This window comes from Carassius auratus, chromosome 24, assembly GCF_003368295.1.
Source record: "Carassius auratus strain Wakin chromosome 24, ASM336829v1, whole genome shotgun sequence".
Classification (NCBI taxonomy): domain Eukaryota; kingdom Metazoa; phylum Chordata; class Actinopteri; order Cypriniformes; family Cyprinidae; genus Carassius; species Carassius auratus.
The window spans coordinates 14,029,956-14,053,814 of NC_039266.1; the positions used below are offsets into that span (position 1 = coordinate 14,029,956).

The 23,859-nt window shown below is 41.0% G+C and overlaps 1 protein-coding gene across 5 annotated transcripts in view; it reads left to right on the plus strand.

The window, feature by feature from the left end:
* gli3 (GLI family zinc finger 3) overlaps positions 1 to 23,859 on the plus strand; it is a 322,788-nt gene that overhangs the window by 58,981 nt on the left and 239,948 nt on the right. The gene's annotated exons all lie outside the window — the stretch shown is intronic.

The window sequence follows — 23,859 nt, forward strand, 5'->3', positions numbered from 1 at the left end:
CCAATCGAAAGGTTGTGAGTTCTAGTCTCGGGCCGGACGGAATTGTGGGTGGAGGTAGTGCATGAACAGCTCTCTCTCCACCTTCAATACCACGACTTAGGTGCCCTTGAGCAGGGCATCGAACCCTCAACTGCTCCCCGGGCGCCGCAGCATAAATGGCTGCCCACTGCTCCGGGTGTGTGCTCACAGTGTGTGTGTGTGTTTGTGTTCACTGCTCTGTGTGTCTGCATTTCCGATGGGTTAAATGCAGAGCACAAATTCTGAGTATGGGTCACCATACTTGGCTGAATGTCACTTCACTTTCACTTTCACTTTTGAGAAAGTACACAAAGCTTAGCGTGTGTACTTAAAGGTTTCTAAGCATCGCAGAGGCGCTGAATCTCACGGGAGAGGCAAGCTCAATTTTACAAACCTCGGGCGAGGGGAGCATCATATACAATTTACAAGAAGACTTCTGTAACTCCCACCTCCACTTTCCGCTAGATGCGACAGCACCCCTAAGCGGCCAGGAGACCCCTCGGGGTGACCTGGCCGGACATCCATGAAATTCCCTGCAGTGCTGTGCCAGGCCTGATGATCAAGGAGGCTCCCTCAGAACCCTGTGATCTGGACCATCAGTCAAGTGGTTGCTATGAACATAGAACCATAAAAACATTATAGGTCCAGCATAGGAGACTGTTATGCGAGAGGTTTTCACCTAACCTCGATCAGGTGGAGAGCTGGTGGTTACAGGGAAATTAGGAAGGGGAGGATAAAAGCAAAAGTTAACCCTCTGAAGTCGATTAACGCATATATGCATTATGAGGCTATTTTCTCCTGATAACCTCTTAGACTCCAGAGGGTTAACCCTCTGAAGTCGATTAACGCGGATACGCGTTTTGAGTCATTTTCTCCTGATAACCCCGAAAAGAACTTCAATTACACTTTCAGTTTTTCTCCCTCCTTGCGATTTAAGCCCCTTCAGAAAATCACCTCGCTTAAAGTCATACGCAGTAGCAGGTCAGGCTGTGGCTTTATTACACACAATGCTGGTGCTTCAAGCATATCAGACTGATCTGCTAAGAGACCTGGACAGAGGCAGGGGCCTTTTTCTGATCAGATAGCTGAGCTGCGCCGCACCACGGATCTCTCTCCGTGCTACCAAGCAGGCCGCCTCTGCCATGGGCAGGACTATGGTGACCATGGTGGCAGTGGAGCGACATCTGTGGATGAACCTGGCAGACATCGGGAGGAAAGAAAATGCTTTCTTCTCGATGCTCAGGTTTCGCCCTCTGAGCTTTTCGGTATTTCCAATGAGACGGCGATTTGAGAAGTTCAGGGAGACGAAGGCGCGCTCTGCTGCTTTCAGATCCTTCATTCCACGAAGGTCCAGGTCTGAGCCCGAACAACATAGGGGTACTGGCTTGTCTCAATCTGAGGATCAAAGATGGGCACAGAAGGCTAGTGTCACAACTCGAGCTCCTCCCCACCCTGCCGGCAGGGGTTAGAGGAATCGTGGGTCACAAGGAGGTAAGCAGAACCTAAGGGATATGATCTAGATGAGGCAGTGTTCTCTTCCGAATCGGAGTTATACCGAGGTATCTACTCGTTCCCTTTGGGGATTTTTAAGAGAGGATGTTTCCCATGCAGAAAAAAAAAAAATCACAGATAAAAATATATAAATTGTTTATAAAAAAATTGCTCTTTCTACAGGGGGCATTCCCTCATAGCCGCTTTCGTGCATCACCTCAATGTCGGCAGATTACTTTCATGCCGAAACCGATGGATGCGAGAAAAAAATGTCATCTTTCATTTCTTTTAATCTCTGTATGGAGATCATGCAGAAATAAAAGGCTCACCTGAGCTGGAGGGTTATGGTCAAAAGGTAATTTTTGCTCAATAACCTCCAACAGCTCTACATACTCAGGGCAGAAGAATTGAGAAGGCTCCGCCTCAGCTTTTTCACCATCCTTAAATATCTCCTGCTTTTCCTGGGTAAAAACCCAGCAGGGTTTTTTACAAGCATGAAAGGGAAAGTCCCTCTTTAAACCATTCAGACAGACCCATCTGTATTCTCACGAGCTCATACTCTTCCACGCCTCAGCGCAGACAGGTCCTGAGCCGCGGGAAGCAGATGGCTGCCTTTTTTCCCCCTTTTCTTTCAAAAGAGACGAACGACAGTAGAGCTTTTTCCATTGAAAAAACGCTCACAATGCAGACAGATTGCCTCCTCAAAGACATCGCGTGCGTGCTCTTCACCCAAACAAATGACACAAAGATTGCGTGTGTCATCGGGTGTAAAATAACGCCAACACGGATGCACACATCGTCTAAATGCTTGCTAGTTGTCGCCATGATAAACAGAGAAAGAGCACCCCTTACCGGTTCTTTCAGATGCACGCTTCAAACAAAACAGTCAGTGAAGATGAAGAAAATGATGACGTGCTCTCCCGGTGCTTATTTATAGTCGTGCCAGTAGTGACGTCAGATGCTGTCGCCAGCCAACAAGTTGGTGTTTTTTTCAATGTATGCTTCAGACAAGGGTCACGAGGAGGTGTTCCCCAAAGCGATCCCTAGAGGACGCAGTTTGAAGTTCCCTTGAAAGGGAACCAATAAAACCCATTACAAATGAGCCATTTGTGGCATCCAGTTATTACTGATTATAATGACTTATATACGAGTTGCGTATCACACTGCGTAAACATAAAACCATATCTGCATTTGCGATCTGAGAAACAACAAACAAGCCTACTCTACACTGGGCAAAACTGGCATTTGAATCATCATTGGCAAATTATTTAAATATAAATAATGTACTTACAGGCTGTGAGTCAGAAGTGCCAGACTGTCTTTGTTTGAATGGCCCCAATTTATAGAAACAGCCATTGTGCCACAGATGCATTCCAGGCTACTGGTTCAGGAAACAGTACTCATCCTCTATAAAATGCCCAGCACACATCTGAATATTTAAGGTTGGATTTTTCTGTAGCAGTGTTGAAATACAACTTAATCACTGATTTTCTAGTCGTGTCCTCTTTTGGAAGACCAAACAAGTAGGTTCATTTTCACAACAAAAAACATTCCATGACTACAAGACATGGCAGCAGTGGCACCAGAGAGAATAAAAGTTATGCCTTCTTTCTTTGAGTGAACATTTGGGCACTGTTATGCAAATCTTCCCACATAGGGACATAGAGGGGGTCATGTTAGAATGAGACATTTTATAAATACCTCTTTGGATTTGAGACTTTAGTCTTTGCAACTTTACAGATCTTCTTTATGCACTAAGAGCTTGTAACATTCCAAAGAGAAAGGAAAAAATTTAATCATATCATTTGACCCCTTTAAAGTTTTTTTTTTTTTTTTTTTTTTTTTTTTTAAACAGAAATTAGTTCAGGAATATTCTAAGATTGCAATAAGCCTTTATAACACAAGAAAAAAAAAAGATGGGCCAATCAAATAGATGAAAAGAGAGCCCAAGTGAACAGAAATAGAGAGGCAGAGTTGACATCCCTTTTTTTTAGGCAGCCATTTAAATGATCAGTAGCAAATAGAGGAGAATGTCATCTGACAGAAATAAAGTTCCTGTTAGCATCATGGCCGGAAAGTAATTTACAGATAGTCTGTCCCAGCCCATCTTTGTGGCGTTCAGATAAGGGTTCATTTCAGCAGGCGGATAGCAGCAGCCACTCTCCTTCACTCGGCCCTATTCTGCGACACCTGTGATAACAGCTTGTGGAGCCTAATTGAAAATGGGGCCTCAAAATGGATTTTTTCCTTTCCTCTTCCTGTTTCTCCCCCTCTCAGAGCTGTTCATTCTGACGTTCTTTTCATTTTTTCCCATCCTGCTGGCCTGCCCCCCTTTTTTCTCCATTTTGTGCAGGGCTGTTACACAAACAGGGAATTATTGAATAGATGTGTGGATATGTGTGTGTGTGTATGGGGGGTTATTCCGATATTCCCAAGTGGAAGGGTTTGGTAAATGTGCTGCAGGATAATTTCTCATACCAATGTCAGTTTGGTGACAGTCATATGATCCGTCTTATTAATGAAATCATTGATCACTTCATGGGACTCATAATCGAGACTCTGTCCTGCTGTTCTCCACCTCCCTTGAGATCCAACCACCACTCTTCTCTTTTTCACTAGTATACATATGCCCAATCATTTGCACTCTGTTCATTGGTTGATCTCAGCATTTTGGTAGGACAAATCTGGTTCTGGCTTCCTGTCAAGTTAAGTTAAGTCAAGTCACCTTTTATTTATCTTATGAAACAAGCTATAAAAACGAATTATGAATTATATTAATTAAATTAATAAATTATTTTAATTATATTAATAAAGGCTTTCTGAAGTGAAGCGATGCATTTGTGTAAGAAAAACATCCATATTTATAACTTTATAAACTATAAATTCTTGCTTCAGTTAACTGTCATTTCAATCAGGACCACTTCCTTCAAGTATATTTATGACAATTATAATTGCATACAGTTAGTGTTGGCGGTATGGTTATGTTCTGGGCAACACTCCACACGCCTGTCCAAGCAGCCATGCTTGGACAGAGCAGGGAGAGCAGCAAGACAAACCCCCCTGGGGTACAGAACAGAACCATTATAAGCATATATAACTACAATTCACAATTACATGAGTTGTAAACAAAATGTCACAGAGACTGCTTCCAATGAAGACACTGTAAAAAAAGAATAAGTTAGTTCGGATTACAGGTTCAGTTGGTGGAGTTGTGGTTGGAGGAGGGAGTTAATTGCAAGCAGCAATGCGATGGAAGAGACACTGAATAATGTGAATTTAAATAGACCGCAGGTGATAGGTGTCAAGACTGGATTGGTACACGTCAGGAACAGCTGACTATCAGCTGATGCAAGCGTGACTAACATGGCCTAACTGAACTAACGCGATGCTCGATTTCAATCAGGACCACTTCCGTCAAGTATATTTATGACAATACAGTTAGTGTTGGCGGTACGGTTATGTTCTGGGCAACACTCCACACGCCTGTCCATGCACACATGCTTGGACAGAGCGGGGAGAGCAGCAAGACAAACCCCCAAAACACCCATATGCCAAAACTCTTCAACACAACTAATGCAATTTGAATGACCAGCAATGAGAAATGTAGCTTGATACTATATTTATGAGGGAAGCATCACCCAAACTCTGAGAGAAGTATACAACAAGCATGTTGCTTAGCTGCTTATGCAAAATATTTGAGAGAACTGTATGGGGGAAGCATACACCCCTAGCAGCAGCAGCAGCCTAATACGATGGCAGTTTGTATATCATTGAATTTAAGTCTAACATGCTGTTTTATATCCAATTTTATGTATCTACCATGCTGTAAAAATCACAAAGGGGGAAGCGTCACCCCATGTTAAGCAACTGAGGATGTGCAACAAGCATGATTCTTAAAATGCTTAAATATCATGCCAATCCCGAGTACCCACAAAGCAGTATGAATCCCCATCTCCAAAAGTCCCCAGCCTGGTCGTATCTGCAAAACAAAAATACAGCTTCCGATTCTCTCTGGAAAACCAAGCTCCTGGAGGCATGCTGTGGGCGGAGCTATAATACTGATTTGTCTTGTTTCCATAACATATATTCACTTATCACCATCGTCTACGTCATAGATTCATCATCGAAAAAACTACAGAAACTTGTACCACCCAGAAATAAGATTTCTCCACTCGTCTGAAATTGGCAATGTTTAGCATGGAAATCCATCTCTTTAACACTGAACAACTCTGAATTCATGAAACACCATTGTAGCCCCCCTTTAAGCAAACATGTGATACATATGACCCCTTGCTTTGGCTAGGGCTGGGCAATATGGCCTAAAAATTAAATCTCAGATTAATTTTTTTTAATTCAATTTCCGATTTTTTTCCGATTTCCCCCCCTACTTAAGGAAAGCAATAAGTACAAACAGCAGACAACTTTTTATTTAATTAAAAGTAGGGCTGCTCCGATCACGATCGACCAATCGTTAATGCGTATCTCGTCAGTAAAGCCGGTTTTCTAATCAGCGGTAAATTCTCAATTTGAAATCATGCACATCTGAGGGAATTTACCGCTGATTAGAAAACCGGCTTTACTGACGAGATGCGTATTAACGTTTGGCCGATCGTGATCGGAGCAGCCCTAATCAAAAGCTAGATAATTGTAACCCCCATTTTCATATTCGATTGGTGCTGCTGCTTTTGACTGCGATGGGCTTTAGGCAGCGTGGGGTCTCTTGCTCCACGTCTGTCGCAGCAAACCCATACCAGTTCCAAACAACAGATGATTTTATTCCTTTCTTGGGAACAAACTTCCAACTCTCACCGTTAGCCATGTTGTCGCTTGCTGTTTCGTGTGTGCTATGATGTTGTTGTTGTCGCTTGTTGACTGTGAAACTAACGCTACGGAAGCTCCGGGGAGCCAAAAATGTGCCATTATACAAAACTCGATTTACTTATTTTTTAAATCGCCTGTAACAACAAATTTGAATTAATTCATTCAATCGATTTTTCGCCCAGGCCTAGCTTTGGCATGAGGAACATGTAATATGCATTAATGCTGTAGGTTGCATAATGGAGGGTGGTAGTCCACGGGGAAGCATGCACCCTTTAGAATGGCGTCCAGTATAAATGAAAATGCTCCATAGAACACCTCCGTCAGAATAAAAATGCCTAAACCGAAAAGGTAATAGGTAGGATAACCTTCTATAACCGAACTAAGTTAAAATCCTCCCATGTAAATATGTTAAACTGATTACTTGTACCCATGTAATCACATCAATAGTCAGTTATCAGAATGGGAATGTGATTTCAGCAATGCTGTGCATTCAGTGATTAGTAAGACACTGACATTACAGTAGAGACTGGGAAATAGTGGACAAAGATGATAAAATTCCACTTGCTGGCTTGCTCTCTAATCAGTCAATGACTTTGCAGGCAGCGTTTTTTCCTGAAGGCACTTCATGAAACGGATTTCGGACAGGCTTCTAAGGCGGAGTAATGGTTTAATGATCTACAGCAAAATATAGAGAGCTTTGGTTATAATGAAGTGGATATTTCATTACTGCAATATTAATTTCTCGCTAGAAATTACATAAGTGGAAAACGTTCAGAAACATACATTTACACACAAACTGACCACGGACCGCAACTTTTCAGACGCAATCTTTATTTTTTTTGGCTTAACTGTCACACAATGGAACGCACAGGATTGTGGGATATCAAAGGCAGCGAAGGATACATCTATGCTGCCTTCGAAAACCGGCCAGATGAAGTCATCTCAGGAGGCAGGAAATGAAGCTGACATTGATTTCGGACGTGCCTTGAAGCCTGCCTACCTTGGAATGCGACCTCCGAAGGCAGCATTTTTCGGATGCAGCCTATGATAGTGAATAGCTCAATAAAAATACTTGACCAATTTGCCTGTCATTGTATGAATTATTACAGGTTCATAAACCCATTTGTAAATGTTGTAAGATAGCTCATTGCAAGCACATCTGGTTTCATTAGCTGCCCCCTCGTGATTCATGTTTTAACAAAACTTGGTGAGAATCATGTATTTACCATTTAAATTTACCTTTTTTTTTCTTTTCTTTTTTATCATAATACAATTAATTTCAGAGCTGCATTAAAGAAGGTCTTAGGCTACAGTTATTTCCCCTTGCTGAATTGACATACATTGGTGTATTCCAGTTTTCTTCTTTATTCCATTAACATTATTCTGGATGTTGTCAGCCAGCAACATTACAGAACCTTTAATGTTCTCATGTGTCACAGGACATGATAGTATCTATAATTCTGTGTAACATCTGAATGGATGAAGCGGTTTATCACTTTACATTGTTGCGCAAACACGGCACTGTGCGGGAGACTCTGCTCTTGCATTCAGCTGGCGGATGCAGTGCGTAGCACCGCCTCACACTAAAGTGGGGGAGAATTCCCTCGCTTCGGCGATCAGCTCTCACTCAACCGGACCAGAAATGGCACGGTGCACCCGATTACATTTGAGCGGAGTTCTCTTGCTGCAGCGGACACGCGCACTCAGTAGATGATGGGCAGGGAAATGTGAGATGACAGAACTGATAATGCACCAATTACAACAAAGAACCACTAGTTTCACAACTGTATGGTACACCATTAAAGGGAAACGATTCATGATAGTAAATTACAGATTTTGCGAAGTAACAAAACAAGTGGGTATACTTAATAACCCCGACCACACCAGTGGTACGATAGAAGATGGCCTTAGTGTGTATGTGATCGTGTTCAGGCCACATGATGAGCACACGAATGAACACTAGAGGTTCAATATTAGTCTGTTAATTCCAAGCAAGTGCGAGCAGCTATTAAAATTATTGATGCAACCCCGTGTTTTTGTTTTTGTTTTTTGTTTTCCTTCTCTCTCTGGTAATTTGCATGTCATCGTAGCCACTTATGTCCCAAAATCGAAGCACGAGCACATGTAAACACCACAATGGATTAGATAACGTCTCATGTGGTCCACCGAATCTTTGAATCTGGATGAAGAAGCGATAAATGCCTGCTTTTGAAGCTGCGTGCATCTGAAACACTCACACAGGTAATGTGACATCAAACTTAGAAATAAACACAAGTTACTTTGATATTTCGCCGCTAAATACAGCGAATCCCCGTTGAAAGGCTTACACGAGAAAGCTGGTCTTGTTTAACCCTGTTCTCACGGCTTTATCGGCGTGTCTTTAGGACGATTGCATGCTCTAGCTGCGTATTGCTCCAGGTGTATGAACACAGATGTATAAATGCTGCTGCAAAAATGCTTAATATTTGTTTCTGCAACCGATGCAAAACCATGTTAACCACCTGGCAACATACACAGCGATATGGAATAAAAAGCATTCACTTATCTTAGATGTGGATTTCAGATGTTCTGAAACAAACTGCAAAAGTTTGATTTGCAAGAACCGATGCAACAGTTTGATTTGCAAGCAGCAGTGCGATCAGTTAATTGCAATGCGATGGAAGAGACATTGAATAATGGGAATTTAAATAGACCGCAGGTGGTAGGTGTCAAGACTGGAATGGTACACGTCAGGAACAGCTGACTATCAACTGATGCAAGTGTGACTAACATGGCCTGACTGAACTAATGCGATGCTCGATATGTGCGTACACAAGAGGGTTTTCCCTAGCTTTCAGGGTTGTTGCAAGTTTGATGTAAATGGTTACCAGGGTTTTCCTACGAGATTAAGATGAAATGTGTTCTGGCTTTAATGGTGCTTGATGTACTTGGTGGCAGAAAGGTCGCTGCTTACAGGCCCATGTCTATAATATTCTAGTTTCCATACATGGCTTGGGCTCTTTCTTTAAGTGTAAGTTTATGGAATGCATTTCATTTTCATAATGTCAATCGAAATACTTGTATTCACGCATGATTTCTTTTTATATTTCCACTTTTTATTTAGTCTTTTTCCAACTGTTATCTCTTTCTTTTACTCCCTTTTTCTCTTTAAGTAGCATTCTGGGATTGAGCATGTTGTGTGAGAGGCACATGTGAAAATGAAAATTTGTAAAACTTTTTCACAGTTAAAAACTACCCATAACACTTATGTTTGCTCTAGCTACAAAAGTAACCATTTCAGTGTACCCCTTCTTTTTCAAAAAAGTACAATAATAAACTCAGATTGGAAGGGTGGTTAGATTGTAAAAGTGGTTGTAAAAGTGGTCAGATTGTAAAAGTGGTTTCTTGGGCTGCAAATCAACCAAACCTAAACATGTATTGTTTTTTAGATGACAAGTTTTAATGTTTTTATCTATCAGTCAATATGATAGCAGCTTAGCACTCAGAAAATACACACTTTTTACGTTCTGTGAATTTCAATTTGTTATTTGATGTCTTAAAGTGCTGCTAATAGTATTTTGTTGTTATGCATCACTGCGTGGATACACTCAAAAAATGCTAAGTTAAAAACTACCCAATTTTATGTATTTGGCAACCCAGCACTGGGCAAATATTGGCCAGAACATATGCTTGGTTATTTTGACCCAGCTGGTTGGATTAAATGTTTTTACCCAACATACTGGGTTGTTTTATTTAAGTCAAATATTATTATATTGCTTGTTTAAATGGGCTGGAATTAAAAAAACACACACAGAATTACTGGCAACAACCATAATCAGCTTTCTTATTTCACATGAATACAGTCAGTTATATTTATAAAAAAAGTTAAAATAAAGTCCAATAAAGCGCATCCATCCATAAAGTGCTCCACGTGGCTGTTAACAGGGCCATTGTTAGAGGGGTGAAAGGTGGTGACGATTATAGGGGTATAGGGGCCCACGACTTTTAATTTAAATATTTTAATTTAATTCATGAGGATATATATATATATATATATATATATATATATATATATATATATATATATATATATATATATATATATATATATATATACTGTATATATATATATACTGTATATATATATATATATATATATATACTGTATATATATATATATATATATATATATATATATATATATATATATATATATATATATATATATACAAATTTAGGGAAAATATATATTTAAATATACATTAAAATATATAATATATATTTTAATGCTTACAATTTTTTTTATAGATATAAATATCCAAAGTTGTATTGAATTAATAAGGATATTTTTTTTAAATCAAGTCCCTCACTCTCTTACACATACCCTCTCTCTTCTCTCTGGCTGGGAAATAGAAAATGTGGCAAAAAATTATTTAGCATCGTCATTGTCACAGTCCTGTAGCCCTGGTGGAGGGATTAGTCCCTTCAATCCAGACAAAGACGCTCTTCATAGGCTTTGATTCTGCCAGTCTTTTCCTGGTTGCTTCTCTGGAGTACATTTCTTGAAGCAGAGGGTGACATCTTTCTGGGACCTCAGGACAGGGATTAGTTTAGGCCCTGCTGGTACAGAGGTGGAGAGGCCTTCAGTTACCCACACACTACAAACACACACACTTCTGGGTTTGACATGGTTTCAGTAGCAATTGGCCTGGCTCCTCAAAAGGTTCTGATTGTTGTCACAGAAAGCAGAGCTTACGATAGCTCTCTTAGTCAGATGGTTTCCATGAACCCACTGATGAGCTGCAGAGTTTCAGGGTTTGCATCTGGAATATCTAGTTAGGGCTCCTACTCCTAGGAAGAAGGAATAGCTACCCAGAAATGTAAATTCATGTTGCAAAACCATTTACAGGTCCTTCTCAAAAAATGTGCATATTGTGATAAAGTTCATTATTTTCCATAATGTAATGATAAAAATTAAAATGTCATATATTTTTGATTCATTGCACACCAACTGAAATATTTCAGGTCTTTTATTGTTTTAATACTGATGATTTTGGCATACAGCTCATGAAAACCCAAAATCTCAAAACTATTTTGCACCAAAATCTAAAAAAATCCGATCAATAAAAGAAAAGTGTTTTTAATACAAAAAAATTCAACCTTCAAATAATTATGTTCAGTTATGCACTCAATACTTGGTTGGTAATCCTTTTGTAGAAATGACTGCTTCAATGCGGCGTGGCATGGAGGTAATCAGCCTGTGGCACTGCTGAGGTGTTATGGAGGCCCAGGATGCTTCGATAGCGGCCTTAAGCTCATCCAGAGTGTTGGGTCTTGCGTCTCTCAACTTTCTCTTCACAATATCACAAAGATTCACTATGGAGTTCAGGTCAGGAGAGTTGGCAGGCCAATTGAGCACAGTGATACCATGGTCAGTAAACCATTTACCGGTGGTTTTGTCACTGTGAGCAGGTGCCAGGTCATGCTGAAAATGAAATCTTCATCTCCATAAAGCTTTTCAGCAGATGGAAGCATGAAGTGCTCCAAAATCTCCTGATAACTAGCTGCATTGACCCTGCCCTTGATAAAACACAGTGGACCAACACCAGCAGCTGACATGGCACCCCAGAGCATCACTGACTGTGGGTACTTGACACTGTACTTCAGGCATTTTGGCATTTCCTTCTCCCTAGTCTTCCTCCAGACTCTGGCACCTTGATTTCCGAATGACATGCAAAATTTGCTTTCATCCGAAAAAAGTACTTTGGAGCAACAGTCCAGTGCTGCTTCTCTGTAGCCCATTTCCTGCACACGCCTGTGCACGGTGGCTCTGGATGTTTCTACTCCAGACTCAGTCCTCTGCTTCCGCAGGTCCCCCAGTGTCTGGAATCGGTCCTTCTCCACAATCTTCCTCAGGGTCCGGTCACCTCTTCTCGTTGTGCAGCGTTTTTTGCCACACTTTTTCCTTCCCACAGACTTCCCACTGAGCTGCCTTGATACAGCACTCTGGGAACAGCCTATTCGTTCAGAAATTTCTTTCTGTGTCTTACCCTCTCGCTTGAGGGTGTCAATGATGGCCTTCTGGACAGCAGTCAGGTCGGCAGTCTTACCCATGATTGCGGTTTTGAGTAATGAACCAGGCTAGGAGTTTTTAAAAGCCTCAGGTTTAGAGAACCTTTTCATGATATGCTAATTTTTTGAGATTTTCATGAGCTGTATGCCAAAATCATCAGTATTAAAACAATAAAAGACCTGAAATATTTCAGCTGGTGTGCAATGAATCTAAAATATATGAAAGTTTAATTTTTATCATTACATTATGGAAAATAATGAACTTTATCACAATATGATAATTTTTTGAGAAGGACCTGTATTTATGTATTTATTTTTCTCTGTGACACCCCAATGTTAAACAGAATGTCCAAGCTACTCCTTTCCAATGGAAAAAAATAAATAAATTAGAAAATGTGTCTTTATATTTTATATTTTGCAGGCAAGAAAAGGTCTTTTTTCAATAGTGTAATTATACATGAAGCACAGCTCACACAGAAGTGAATTTCAAACCAAACAGCTTTCTGTTGATCAGCAGGGTGGAAACTTGAACCTGTTCTGAAATCTGGACATGAATCCTGGTTGCATGTATTGCTTTACAAATGACTGGGTTTTAACAATATTTTGAAAATATTGCTTTGGTAAATTGCTGAAAGGTGTGCATTCACATGCACATCACGTGCAAACAGAGATCAGATGTACTGCTGCACAAAGAAACATTCAGGGGAAGAAAATATTTTTCAATACTCCACTGCACTTCTTATGTGCCCTATTATGCTATTTTAAAAGGGTCATATGATGTTGCTAAAAAGAACATTATTTTGTGTATTTGGTATAATACAACGCGTTTATGCAGTTTAAGAAAAAAAAAACAAAAAAAAAAACAGTTTGGTACAGGTGCTGGTCATACAATTAGATTATCAACAAAAAGTTGATTTATTTCACTAATTCCATTCAAAAAGTGAAACTTGTATATTATATTCATTCATAACACACATAATGATATATTTCAAATGTTTATTTCTTTTAATTTTGATGTTTATAACTGACAACTTTAAGGGAAGCAGGTCAATTTAGCTCAAAGGGAATCATTTGTGATTTTAAAGGGAATTTGATCAGAATCACTGTTTCTCGGCTGATCACTGAAACGGCCAGCGATTCATTGAACGAGCCGTATAGCATCAACTCTGCAATGGATATTAATATCCAAAGTATAGTGAAAACACTGTCAATTAGCACAGTAACAAGATCGGCAGAGACATTAACTTGTAAGCACAAAACACAATACCACTACTCTTTTCAATATAAATAAGGCTTTATTAGATACATCTAAGACATATAAACTAATCTAACACATAAGCACACACACTCACACATTCACACAAGTTGCAGGAAGATAGAAAGTTAGGGAAGAATGAGTTTAAGAGAATTAAAATGTGAAATCCCAAGTTACAGCAATACGTGAAATTGCATAGACATGAACAGACATTAATCACTTAATTAACTCTTGCACTGAGTTCCTCAATGAGGTTAAAATTATATTAGATACACCATTACAGATGTGAGACTGGAGGTGTGTTACTTGCATTGCCTGTATAAAGAGGGTTCCCTTTGTTGTCGCTGAAAAGGGTTTTTTACCGAGGTTGCTGATTGGCTGGAAGTTCAGTAGTCGTTGGACTGACGTCTTGGGAAGCCCGTGGTTGGGCGTTGGCTGATGATGTGGAGTTGTGGGCTGGTTGAAGTTGAACGGGCACTCGAAGTCAGACTCGGAGACATAGTGTTAGAAAATTTAACTCAATACACAAAACTCTCAAACATAAAAGAAAACTAAGTAAAGGAATAGAAGTAAAGTTTGACGAGACTAGGTGGTGTTTCTTCTCATCATGGCTAAGTAGCAGCAGCCGTGCAGGCAGAAACACACTGGAACCACACTCAAAGAATGAGTGATCAGAGAAACTACAAGCTCTGCTCTACACTGCTCAAAACTTGCAGTTTTGTTGACTTCTTTGAGATGGTTAGACCATAGTTCCTTTGGCTCCACTCAGCCAGTGTGTCTTTATTTATACACTACAAGCAACGCTTCCCTCAACATGAAGGGCTATTTTGGCGGTTCCCGTGGTAGTTTAGCAGCGCTCTTGTTTACCAAAAAGGGTCTCCTATGAGTAGGCTACTCTCTTTCTGAATTCGGATTTCTCCTCTCATGTGAGATTAAATTCTCCGTTTTTTCCCCAGAGCGCTCCAGCATTATTAACAGAGAGCAAGTTGATGACTCTCAAAAATATTGTTTCACTCTATCAGAGTGCCATGAGAGAACCCCCACCCCCCTTAGAACAGTATCTTAAATCCATGTCATGGTAAGTGTGCACGTGAAGTCTTTGAGCACTTTCTGAATTCCACACTGTGGTATTTTTTCACACTAGTGCTCTGCATTCTTGGTGAGGGCTTTGCGCGGTTGCTTTGTGCCCTTTCGTGAGTTGTTAAAAGCACTCCCCTCAGCATGGCAGCATGGCACTCCCCTGCACTCCCCTCAGCATGGCAGCATGGCAGCATGGGTATACTGTTCAATGGAGACATACCCTACTCAAGGGTAAAGAAATGCTTTGGCCATGCCGGGTGCAAAGTCAAGATGAGAATGGGCCACTGAAAGGGCCTGGAGATCCCCAACTCTCTTTAGAGAGAAAACAGCCAGAAGAAAGGCAGTGTTAATAGTGATATGTTGTGATATGTCGTATATCTCTTCAATGGGATCGAAAGGAGCTTTACAGAGAGCCTCTAACACCACACCCAAATCCCACGGAGGAACACGGGACCATACCGGAGGCCTCAGCCTCAGTGCACTGCAGGGAAAATGTGTAACTAGAGGGTACCTACTCACTGACTGGCCACCAACAGGGGCGTGATAGACTGCAATGGCCACCATGTAAACTTTTAAGGTGGAGTGGGTTAACCCTGTGGAGAATCAAGCCTACAGATCCCACATCCCCAGGTCCTTCCACCCCCCTCCACCCCCCACACTAACATATGATGACTTGCACCAGACACTTTGTGTAGCATTGGTCTGCTCACTACCTCATTCAGCATAAAACTGAAGTCATTCTACTACCTCATCAGTCAGTTTAAATAAAAGAACTGCTCTTTGAGCCCTTTGTCACTTTAGTCAGACTGAATAAGCTTTTTTTGCACTAAAATCTGTTTATCTGTACTGTTTGTTCACTTCACTATTTTGCACTCTATCTGTCATGTGCCTTGCACTGTTTTATTTAACTTTATTTTTTATTTGTACATGTCCTTATTGTGTAGTTGTATTTTATGTTTGATCTAGATTTTTTGCCTCTACTGTTAGAGCCATCTGTATGCACCATGGGTCAATTCTCTGTATGTATGTACTGTACATGTGGTAGAATTGACAGTAAAGCAGGCTTGACTTGACTTGACTAGAGGGAACTCTGGATTAGAGAGTGGTCTTAACAACCTGGGTTTAGAGACTGGAAGCTATGAGCTGTGCCCCCTCAGGAACAACACCCACAGTTTCCACAACTACAGGCAGGGATGAATTATCGTACCCCCTGTCTGTGAGAGGAGATCCCTCCTGATGGGAATCTCCCATGGAGAGCAGTTAAGGACTGAGATCAGGTCCGAGAACCATACTCGGCTCTGCCAGAATATGGCTACTAGCAGTAGACAGACCCCGTCCCGGCTTATGCTCTCCAGAACTCCTGAGAGCAGAGCGATCGGGGGAAAAGCATACAGACAAAGCTTTGGCCAAGTCTGCACGATAGCATCCAGTTCCAGAGGAGCTGGGTGAGTGAGAGAGAACCAGAGGGGACATTGTGATGTCGACTGAATCGCAAAGAGGTCCACTTGAGCCTGTCCAAAAACTCTCCATATCTGCTTCACCACTTTAGGCTTGAAGCATCCAGTCCCTGGGCCTCCGCCTTTGTCCGATAGGATGACTGATCCCTCATAAAATGCCCAGGAATATGCACTGCTCTCAATAAAATGAATTTTCCCTGGGACCACACAAGGGTGGGCGGCTTCCTCTAGCGGCCGCATTACTCTCGTTGGCCGCGGCGCTGGCAGGGGATGGACGGCCCGGCATCCTGGCCCGTAGGCTGTGTAAACGGGTGTGGTTCCCATCCAGATCGTGGGTCCGGCAGCTCACGTCTCCAGTGGCGCGGGCGTCCCTCAATGCACCCTTCCTGGACCCACGAGGACACCAGCGTGCTTGCACGGGGAAGAGACCGGTCTCCCGAGGAGAGCCGCATTGGGCTTTTAAACAGTGGCGGTGATGAGGCTCCATTTCCTTCAGGTATGCCCCATCACACGCTGCCAACCCTAACTCGTCCTCTCACACACCCACTCCAGTCGGGAGCCTGGTGAAGGGCGGTGATTTAGGATGGGGTGCCGGTGACAATCAGGGAGGAGGCGGCTGACTCGTCACATTCCTCCTCCCAAGCGACATCCCCGTCATCACGGCGCCGCCCCCACACGGGAGTGCTACCATCCTCAACCAGGCTCCAAACGGTTAGAGTGGGCTGGGATTCCTCTCAAGGCAGTCTTCCCTCTCGCAGCACACAGGAACAGGGACAGAGAAACCAAATTTTCTTCCGTCCCAGTCCGGGTTCTCACAAACGTTTGGAAGCGAGAGGGAGTGACGTCACCAGATGTTTCCCAATTGCGATGTCTAGGCTCCGCAGTGCCCGCATTTTCCACCACTGTCACGGGAGGAGCACAAGACAGACACAGTGGGCGTGGCGTCAGGCCTCGGAGAGGCTTTTATTAACAGAAAATAAGATAAAACAGGAAATAAGAGTGGCCAAAGGGGGGGAGTGTCCAAAATAAACAGGGAATCTGGTGTCCTCGTCATGCTGCAGGGTTCCTGTGGGTCGGGCAGTGTTCATGGAAGAAGGGTCCAGGTAAGGGGCGGAGGACAATCAGGGCAACAGCAACTGACTCGTCACACTATTTACACCTTCCTTTCTTAGAGCCCTCCCTGTATTGATTTGTCAGATAAACCTGTCTGTTTTGATTGGTCTACCACTTACAGCATTTGTAGAAAACAAAACACCCATTACCATATCTAAATTTTAGCACCAGAGGCTAACTCAGTATGTGTTTACACATCATTGCAAAAAGTAATGAAAGCTAAATAGTAAACACTTGCCCAAACGATAATGGTGCAAGTGTCAAACAAGCACTACTGTAAATTACTATATTATGTAGCATTACAGTTTGTAAACCCAAATTATCTGCTTGTTATCCAGGGGTTATATATTTGAGGTTTATTTGATGGCTCAAATAAAGTGGGCACTGCCCCATGCCCCATAATTAACAGTAAGTGTTCTGCAAACCCTGCATTCAACCTGGAAAGATTTGTAAAACAGTTATTAGAAAATGACAGGAACACAGCAAAACATTGGAGTTATATTTCTGTAGTGTTAATGTTAAAATGAATTTTAACCAATAAATTGTGTGTGGGGAGAAACAAAGTACACATTGTCCACAGTCAGCTAATGAAAACCATTATTCAGATGTGTTACAAACCTACATACGTTTTTGTAGGAAGACTGGAATTATTGGCAACATATTTAAGGTGGTTTAGATGTATTTTCAGAGGTAATATTCAGTTAAATTAAAAATTAGTTTTATTGTCATGACAAATGACAGTGTTGTCAAAGCATTTATATGAACAAAAATAAATAAATAATAATAATAATAATAATAATAATAATAATAATAATAATAATAAATGATGTAGATATAGAGGAAAAGGCATGTGGTTTAAGCTAGAAAAACAGCTAAACATTGTTTACAGCACTTTTAATTAATTAAATTATTTTTCACCTTGACATCAGGTAAATTTTTCTTCAAATTCATCTAGTACCAAATATTCTGGGATGTTCTACTAACATTAACTGTATAATTATATACTCTTAGTTTACAACAAATCTCTTATTAGACTGTAATGTTTTGATAACTTCTGCAGTTTGGCTATGAAAAAAAAATCATATACGGATACTTGTTATTGTGATTGTCAGACTCTGTCCCATGTTTTGTCTGTGTTTTGCTCCTCATGTTGTTTTAAGATTTTTTTTCTAGGTGTTTCCCATTTATGTACTTAGTCCCAGGTGTTCCTCATTCTCCCCTTATATGGTCATGGTCATGTCTATAAATAGTATTCCCTGAGTTTAGTTCTCTGTCCGATGTTGTTTATGTCATCACCTTGTCCTACATGTGATTCCCTGCTATACGTCAATTAAACTCCTTGGATCTGATCTCCTGGTCTCCATGTTTTTTGCTCCTTGTTACTGTGCTGTAGCAGCCTGTGACAGAATACTGTGTTTTTTTCTTTTCTTCCCGGTTTTGATAGTGTTTTATTTTGAGTTTTTTTTTCCGATGGATCCCCTCAATTTTCTATGTGGTGTTTATCAGAATGTCCATTCTCTGGAGGAGTACGTGCAAGAATTCCTCCCCTCCTCTTGGCGGTTTAACTGGACCAGTTGACTGCTTCCGAGTATAGCCCATGGAGGGCTCCCAATCCCCAGTCCAGCCCAGGATAGCCTCCCAATCCCCAGTCCAGACCAGGAGGAGCTCCAGATCCCCACTCCAGCCCAAGAGGTGCTCCCGATCCCCAGTCAAGCCCAGGAGGAGCTTTCATTCCCAAGTATAGCCCATGGAGGGCTCCTGATACCCTGTTTAGCTTAGGGAGGGCTCCTGACTACTAATTTTTATTTATTTATTTATTTTTCTCTAGAATCTTTATCTTACTATCACTCTCTGTTTTTTAAGTGATAATTATAACTTAATTCTCACCATATTTATGATATTATCGATCAATATTATCAGATTCATTTTTGATCGTTCTCTTTTATTTTATATCCGTGGGTGCAGTACACCTGCAAAGCGTTAGCACTCATTAGCTTGCCATTAGCGTTTTCATTCGAACCTATCGCTGTTTTCTTTTCTCCTCTCCTCTCTCTCAATCCAGTTTTTCAAAAGTTCATCAAACAACCGCAGTAAGAATATTTCATCAAGCACGGTGAGTAATGGCTTCTCCTCCTATTGTTATTTGCACCTCTTGCCACATGTACAGTTTATCTATCTCTGTTGCAGATGAGGGATTCACTTGTGATAAATGCAGGGAAATAGTTAGGCTGACAGAGAAGATTTCAGAATGAGACACACGCATCCTTTAATTGAGGACAGTAAGAATGTTAGGGCTCTAGATATGGCTTTGGATGCGTCTAGCTCAGGGATTCCTGTACATTGTCCGGTTCCGGCAGAGCCCCTGCAGCAGGGCAACTGGGTGACAGTGAGGCAGCGTAGTCGTGGGTCAAAACACCACTCTTCTGTTCCGATCAAAATATTAAACAGGTTCTCCCCACTCAGTGATGCACCCACTGAGAAACCTGATGAAAGTGCTCTAGTTATTGGTGATTCTATTATACTGAACGTGAATATAGAGACACCAGCCACCATAGTCAAATGTTTACCGGGAGCCAGAGTGCCTGACATCTTGGCTAATGCTAAACGTAAATATTTTAAGATTGTTATTCATGCTGGTGCTAATGATGTTTGACTTCGCCAGTCGGAGATCGCTAAAAATAACATTAAAGAGGTGTGTGAACTTGCAAGCACGATGTCAGACACTGTAATATGCTCTGGTCCCCTCCCTGCTTACCGTGGTGATGAGATGCATAGCAGATTGTCATCACTCAATGGCTGGATGACTAAGTGGTGCCCACAGAATAACATAGGTTTCATAGACAATTGGAAGAGCTTTTGGGGCAGACCTGACCTGTTGAAAAGAGATGGTCTTCATCCCTCCTGGGGTGGCGCCACTCTTCTCTCTAGAAATATGGCAAATAGTCTTAGTGTTTATACTTGACTAACTGGGGCCCAGGTCAGGAAGCAGACAGACTGGCTAAACCGACCGTCTGCTAGCTGCCTCACGTCACAGAGGTCAGCTAATTCTGAGCACATAGAGACTCTTTCACCAAGATATCACACTATAGAGACTGTGTCTGTTCCCCGAACTAGAAAATACAAAAAACATCCAAACCAAGTTAATATGAACAATTTAAATGAGGTTCAACAAATAAAAAACAGATGCAATATGGATAAACAAATGATAAAGCTTGGCTTATTGAATATCAGATCCCTTTCTACGAAAACACTTTTTGTAAATAGTATGATCATTAATCATACTATAGATGTGCTCTGTTTGACAGAAACCTGGCTAAAACCTGATGATTACATTATTTTAAATGAGTCCATCCCCCAAGATTACTGTTATAAACATGAGTCGTGTCTAAAAGGCAAAGGGGGAGGTGTTGCTTTGATTTATAACAACATTTTCAGGATTTCTCAGTGGGCAGGCTTCAAGTATAACTCGTTTGAAGTAATGGTGCTTCATTTAACATTATCCAGAGGAACAAATGTTAATGATAAATCCCCTGTTATGTTTGTACTGGCTACTGTATACAGGCCACCATGGCATCATACAGACTTTATTAAAGAGTTTGGTGATTTTACGTCTGAGTTAGTTCTGGCTGCAGATAAAGTTTTAATAGTTGGTGATTTTAATATCCATGTTGATAATGAAAAAGATTTGGGATCATTTTGGGATCAGCATTTATAGACATTCTGAACTCTATTGGGGTTAGACAACATGTTTCAGGACCTACTCATTGTCGAAATCATACTGTAGATTTAGTACTGTCACATGGAATTGATGTTGATAGTGTTGAAATTATGCAGCCAAGTGATGATATCTCAGATCATTATTTAGTTTTGTGCAAACTTCATATAGCCAAAATTGTAAATTCTACTTCTTGTTACAAGTATGGTAGAACCATCACTTCTACCACAAAAGACTGCTTTTTAAGTTATCTTCCTGATTTATCCAAATTCCTAAGCATATCCAAAACCTCAGATCAACTTGATGATGTAACAGAAACTATGGACTCTCTCTTTTCTAGCACTTTAAATACAGTTGCTCCTTTACGCTTAAGGAAGGTTAGGGAAAACAGTTTGACACCATTGTATAATGAGCATACTCGCACCCTAAAGAGAGCAGCCCGAAAAATGGAGCGCAGCTGGAGGAAAACAAAACTAGAGGTATTTTGTATTGCTTGGCGGGAAAGTAACCGATCCTACAGAAAAGCATTAAAAACTGCTAGATTTGATTACTTTTCTTATCTTTTAGAAGAAAAGGAAACATAACCCCAGGTATTTATTCAATACAGTCGCTAAATTAACAAAAAATAAAGCCTCAACAAGTGTTGACATTTCCCAACACCACAGCAGTAATGACTTTATGAACTACTTTACTTCTAAAAAATTCGATAATATTAGAGATAAAATTGCAACCATTCAGCCATCAGCTACAGTATCGCATCAGACAGTGCACTATAGACCCCCTGAGGAACAGTTCCACTCATTCTCTACTATAGGAGAGGAAGAATTGTATAAACTTGTTAAATCATCTAAACCAACAAAATGTATGTTAGACCCTATACCATCTAAGCTCCTAAAAGAGGTGCTTCCAGAAGTCATAGATCGTCTTCTGATAATTATTAATTCCTCATTGTCATTAGGATATGTACCCAAAACCTTCAAACTGGCTGTTAAGCCTCTCATCAAAAAACCACAACTTGACCTCAAAGAACTAGTTAATTATAGACCAATCTCTAATCTCCCTTTTCTGTCCAAAAGGTGGTATCCTCGCAATTATATTCCTTCTTAGAGAAAAATGGTATATGTGAGGATTTCAAGTCAGGATTTAGACCGTATCATAGTATTGAGACTGCTCTCCTTAGAGTTACAAATGATCTGCTTTTATCATCTGATCGTGGGTGTATCTCTCTATTCGTTTTATTGGATCTTAGTGCTGCGTTTGACACAATTGACCACGACATTCTTTTCCATAGACTTGAACATTTTTTGGCATTAATGGAAGTGCATTAGCATGATTTAAATCGTACTTATATGACCGCCATCAGTTCGGAGCAGTGAATGAAGGTGTATCATATCGGTCACAAGTGCAGTATGGAGTACCTCAAGGCTCAGTACTAGGGCCGCTACTCTTCACGCTTTATATGTTACCCTTGGGAGATATCATCAGGAAACATGGTGTTAGCTTTCAATGTTATGCAGATGATACTCAGCTCTATATTTCTTTGCGGCCTGGTGAAATGCACCAATTTGAAAAACTAATGGATTGCATAGTCGATATAAAAAACAGGATGACAAGTAATTTCTTACTGCTAAATTCTGAAAAAAAACAGGAAGTATGACCATATTAGCCTGGTCCTGTCAACACTGCACTGGCTCCCTATCAAACATCGTATAGATTTTAAAATATTGCTTATGACTTATAAAGCCCTGAATGGTTTAGCACCTCAGTATTTGAATGAGCTCCTTTTACATTATAATCCTCTACGTCCGCTACGTTCTCAAAACTCAGGCAATTTGATAATACCTAGAATATCAAAATCAACTGCGGGCAGCAGATCCTTTTCCTATTTGGCATCTAAACTCTGGAATAACCTACCTAACATTGTTTGGGAGGCAGACACATAATGCAGTTTAAATCTAGATTAAAGACCCATCTCTTTAACCTGGCTTACACATAACATACTAATATGCTTTTAATATCCAAATCCGTTAAAGGATTTTAGGCTGCATTAACCGGACACACTTCCCTTAACGCCCTATGTACTTTCTACATCATTAGAAGAATGGTATCTACGCTAAATTTTGTCTGTTTGTCTCTTATTCCGAGGTCACCGTAGCCACCAGATCCAGTCTGTATCCAGATCAGAGGGTCACTGCAGTCACCCGGATCAAGTACGTATCCAGACATGATGGTGGATCAGCACCTAAAAGGACCTCTACTGCCCTGAAAGACAGCGGAGACGAGAACAACTAGAGCCCCAGATACAGATCCCCTGTAAAGACCTTGTATCAAAGGACCACCAAGGACAAGACCACAGGAAACAGATGATTCTTCTGCACAATCTGACTTTGCTGCAGCCTGGAATTAAACTACTGGTTTCGTCTGGTCAGAGGAGAACTGGCCCCCCAACTGAGCCTGGTTTCTCCCAAGGTTTTTTCTCCATTCTGTCACCGATGGAGTTTCGGTTCCTTGCCGCTCTTACCTCTGGCTTGCTTAGTTGGGGTCACTTCATCTACAGCGATATCGTTGACTTGATTGCAAATAAATGCACAGACACTATTTAACTGAACAGAGATGACATCACTGAATTCAATGATGAACTGCCTTTAACTATCATTTTGCATTATTGACACACTGTTTTCCTAATGAATGTTGTTCAGTTGCTTTGACGCAATGTATTTTGTTTAAAGCGCTATATAAATAAAGGTGACTTGACTTGACTTGTATTAAGCTCAGGCAGGGCTCCTGATTCCTTATTTAGCCCAGGGAGGGCCCAAGTCCCAGAGTTTAACCCAGGGAGCGCTTCTGTCCCCGAGTTT